The 5,000-nt window shown below is 32.4% G+C and overlaps 1 non-coding gene across 1 annotated transcript; it reads left to right on the top strand.

Annotated features, from left to right (window-relative positions):
• Nucleotides 1-63: 63 nt before the first annotated feature.
• On the top strand, nt 64-151 carry TRNAS-GCU (transfer RNA serine (anticodon GCU)). The gene has a single exon. It is a non-coding gene; the product is annotated as a tRNA-Ser (tRNA).
• Nucleotides 152-5,000: the final 4,849 nt, after the last annotated feature.

Genomic DNA, 5,000 nt, shown 5'->3' with positions numbered 1-5,000 from the left:
CTAATCCAATTTCTTTCTATCTATAAAAATAAAGAAAGAATAAAGAAATACTTTTTTTAATTGGGAGAGATGGCTGAGTGGACTAAAGCGGCGGATTGCTAATCCGTTGTACGAGTTATTTGTACCGAGGGTTCGAATCCCTCTCTTTCCGTTTCCTCTGATGACTTTCTATTTTTCTTTCGAATTCAAAAAAATACTGAGACCCTTTCATTTTCTCTGATTTTATCATAGTTAAATGTCTGGAATCAAAAGAATCATAAGAAAATGAAGAAATCAACAAGCAAGGAAAACGAAAAAGCTTTATTTTTTTATTCCTCACGTCCAGGATTACGTCCTGGATCATTAGATAGGAATCCGAAGATGAAGAGAGAAACAAAGAATATCACTACTGTGTAAACGAAGAGTTTGAGAGTAAGCATTACAAAATCTCCAAGATCATTTTTGGAAAAAAGGGAATAGATTATCCATTTTTATACCACATATCCTATTTTGACACCAAGAAATGAAGTGGTTTCTAGAAAAGAAAGGAATTTTCAGAAATTTATTTGTAATGTAATAAGATTCTTTCGTTACCAAAATTATCTTTCATGACCTAATTCGATATTTTGATTATGGGGGACCCTAAATTTAATAGGGTCCTTGTTAAATGGAAGTAGAAGATCAGAATGAGGAAATGAGGTGATCCAGATTCATCATGACTATCCAAGAATTTAAATGTTTGAATCAAGGGTTGATAATGTAAAACTTAGCTGATCTTATCAATTGTTAGAGTCTTTTTTTATCGAAAAAATCATGAATGTTTTTAGGACAGTAGTAAAGATCTCATCGAAAACTTACAGCAGCTTGCCAAACAAGGGCTAAGAGAAGAAAGAGCACAGGTATGACCGGCATAACATCTACGATTGGATTGAAAAAAGCGTAAGCCTCAGGCAATTTGGCGAAGAAAAAACTACTCGAATGAAGGGCAGAATTAAGACAGATACAGATCAAACTAAAGATATTCAGCATAACAAACATTTCCTTCTTGGAGATAATTGCATTTTGATTGAGTTATTGATAGAAGGGAAAAAATGAAGAAAGTAAGGTAGACCAAAATTCTTCTTTTTCTTTTACTTACCCAATCAAAAATCCTTCAGTTCTCAAACGAGAATAGAAGGAGTCATACTTTCATACAATATCTTAATTGAATTATATGTAATGATCAATAAATTCAGTTGAATTCTACAACTACACGGGTCAAATCCTAGCAACAATCTAACCTATTCCATAGATATTTGGGTGGGAATTGACGAATAAACAATACCGATATTAGTGTTTATTAGTGTCAAATAGAAATATAAATGGGGCGTGGCCAAGTGGTAAGGCAACGGGTTTTGGTCCCGCGACTCGGAGGTTCGAATCCTTCCGTCCCAGAGCAGTCCGATTCTATCAGAATAAAGATTTTTCTCTTTAACAATCGTCTCTTTAGTTTAAGAATGTAATGTTGAATATGAATATAATGTGATCCTTGTTTCTGATTTCTATTGATTCTTTTCTGAATCATATCTTTCCTTTTTTCTCACAAACCAATCCAGCGTAAATGACATGCAGATGGAACTAAATCCATTTGTGAGCCGACTAGGCTGAGAAATAGATTAATATTAATGGTTGAATTCAAAATCAAAAATAGGATGAGCCGTTCAGCGTCTACCCGTCTCGCTCATATTCATAATTACTTAGAAAAACTTTATGGCCTATATCTACTGAAATTATCAATGACGCATTTTTTATGGAAATGCAAAAGAAAATCTTAGATATTCCCTATATCTAAAGTAAATAGGGTAGTCCAATTACTAATTCTCTATGGATCCGGAATTCTAAACATTCTAAATAAGAGGGAGTTTTTGGTACTGATGGAATTTCAATTCCAGGACTGGGATTAAGAGTAAGAAGGCTTCTAAGACTGGGTTGGCCTAAAAAAAAATAGCAACAACGGATTGATCTGGACTCGTTTATCTTTGTCTGTCTGCCGGATCTCATTAACAAAAAAAGTTCAATATGTAACAGGTGTATTTTCTTTGAACCTAATTTTTGTATTTAGTAGCTGGTTCTAATGATTAATTGTAAATCAATGAAAAGATTCTTGACCTTGAAGTCAAAAACAAAAATATATAGAAAATTAACCAATGCCGATAGTATATGTATTGTATACATTGTTATTGTTCTATGTCAGTGACATTTCGATTTTGATGAAAAAGATCTGTGATCCCGCGACTCCCTCCAGTGACAATTGTTCGGTTTATCTGATGAATATGGAAAGATCGTATTCTTCCGATTTTTATTTTCTCAATCAGATTAAAAACTAACGCCCTAAACCTTACCTTACACGAGTATTTTCTATCTCTATCTCACCCCTCCCTACAAAAAAAAGAAATCAATTGGATTTGTTTCTCAATTTATCTATCTAGTTCTAGTTTGAATCATTGATGATTCAATTGAAAAAGAAACATATATTTCTTTTATGATGATCAAATTTTGCTCTCTTTACTTTAATCAATGAGATATCTGATAAACATTTTTATCGACTCGTTATGATATGATTGTGATAACCTTTTGATTGATTTCGAAATCCAATTTGATCTTTACTGGAAAACTTTATTCAAAAAATAATAAAAAATAATAATGATATCGAAGTAGGAAATTGGTTAAATTAAACCCTTTTAATGATTCTTTATGAGCCCTTGGTACTCGAAGAAGTGTGAGGTTGATTAATTTATTCTATCGATTAACTTACGGCCTTTCCAGTTCATTGGACTAGTTTATTTGGTTAATACTTAATATTATATTAATTTATTCATTTTGTTGCGGGATTGGGAATCTAATTAAAGACCCTTCTTTTGTTTTCTTTAATTGATCGTCTTGAACAATCTGTTGAAGATGCAGATTAAAGAAGAACTTGTTTATTCGTGTTCTTTGATAAATGAATTTTTTCATTCATACAATAAAATAGGCGGTTAATTAAAGTGAATCCTTGCTGAGACTTCTCCAGATAAATAATTACCTTTCTATATAGAAAAACAAAGTATAAAGTGTAGATTACTATGTACCAATTGAGCCAATGACTATTCATGATTCCATATTGAATCAATTCCATACCGGTTCCAAACTAGAGGAATGTTATGGTAAAACTTCGTTTAAAACGATGTGGTAGAAAGCAACGTGCGACTTGAAGGACATGATCGGCTGTGGATTCTTACACCCACCATTTTATATAGAAATGAAGGTGCTCTTGGCTCGACATAGTTTGTTCTGTTCCACTAGAACAACCCCTATTTTGTTGGGTTGTAAATAGTACATGATGGAGCTCGAGCAGAAAGTATTGATTCATTTCTCAAGGGCAAGGATCTAGGGTTAGTGTCAATTAATAAGTTGGAACAACTTCGTAAATATATCTTCGAATTAGAAATAGAAAGGACCCAATTCGAACAAAAGTTTCAAATAAACAAAGGAAATTTTCTTGGAATTGAGAAAACTATTTCGATCAAAACAAAAGTGTATCGCACGGGAATCAATCGTTCATATGATTCTTCGCTAGAAAGAAATCACAAAAGGTATGTTGCTGCCATTTTGAAACGATTAAAGATCACCGAAGTAATGTCTAAACCCAATGATTCAAAGCAAAGATAAAAGATCCCGGAACAAGAAAACACCATTTTCAATTGTCTTACTACAATAATTGGGTCAGAATGAGGAATAAAAAATGGATTCTAAATGAGACCAAGAAAGGGGGTTAGAGACAGCTCAATAAAGAAAATTCCTAGGCCTAAGGATTTTCCTTTGAGCTCTTTGATAATTATAGAACTTGAGTTATGAGTACGAATGATTTTTTTCTTTTTCGGGAAGGAAGAAAAAAAAACGAATGAAATCATAGTTTAATGAATTTGAGGATTTTATTGATCTATTTGACATTATATACACAAATTCGAATCATTCTTTCTCGAGCCGTACGAGGAGAAAACCTCCTATACGTTTCTAGGGGGGGCATTGTTCATCTACATCTATCCCAATGAGCCATCTATCGAATCGTTGCAATTGATGTTCGATCCCGAAGAGAAGGAAGAGATCTTCGTAAAGTGGGTTTTTACGATCCGATAAAGAATCAAACTTATTCAAATGTTCCCGCTATTCTATATTTCCTTGAAAAAGGTGCTCAACCCACAGGAACCGTTTATGATATTTCAAAGAGGGCAGAGGTATTTAAAGAACTTCGCGTTAATCAAACGAACTAAAATTAATGAAAAAAGAAAAAGAAAGAGGGGGTCGCCCATATGCTAACTTTGTTGAATTTTTTTTTTTTTCATTATTCACTCTTTTTCTTGCTCTATTTATACCTATTTACTATATGTATCGCTCTCATATAATTATAATCCGATATTCTAGAAATAACGATAAAAATACCTTTTCGTGATATGAGACGGATAGAAAAAGGATTGAGTCAATAGATGAAATAAAATAATAGGATCCAAAAAATTATGGGATTATTCTCAATCGGATGGTTTTTGTTGGGATTCCACCAAGAAACAAGGAGTCAAGTTTGCTTATTTACCTTTAGTTATATTAAATAAACCCGAGATTTTTCCTACTCCTTCCTTATTTTTTTATTTCAATTTAATTTCTTATTTTTTTTTTTTTTTTTTCAACGTTCATATTGACAATAGGGCATTGAACAAATATAATTGGATCGTGGATAAATAGATCTATTTATCCACGTCCCATAAGTTTGGTTTTTTACTTTATGAAAATGATGTCTTCGTTGGATTTGCTGTGACACAAGAGACCTTCTATGAATGAAAAAATAGATAAAATAAAGAAAAAAAGGTCTATAGATTTTCTATATTTATCTGGGAATTTCTTCTATATTTCATTTGATCTGTTCATTTTTATGTTCATAATTGACCATAAAATGCTTTTTTTATTTGTTGATAGTTCAATCTTTTGATGGGGTCGTGCGATCCAGTCTC

This window comes from Eschscholzia californica, unplaced genomic scaffold (genome assembly GCF_041429995.1).
Source record: "Eschscholzia californica isolate CP2 unplaced genomic scaffold, dmEscCali1.0.p SCAF_213, whole genome shotgun sequence".
NCBI classification, from domain to species: Eukaryota; Viridiplantae; Streptophyta; class Magnoliopsida; order Ranunculales; family Papaveraceae; genus Eschscholzia; species Eschscholzia californica.
The sequence above is the reverse complement of the archived record's forward strand: the minus strand, read 5'-3'. Positions and strand labels throughout refer to the sequence as shown.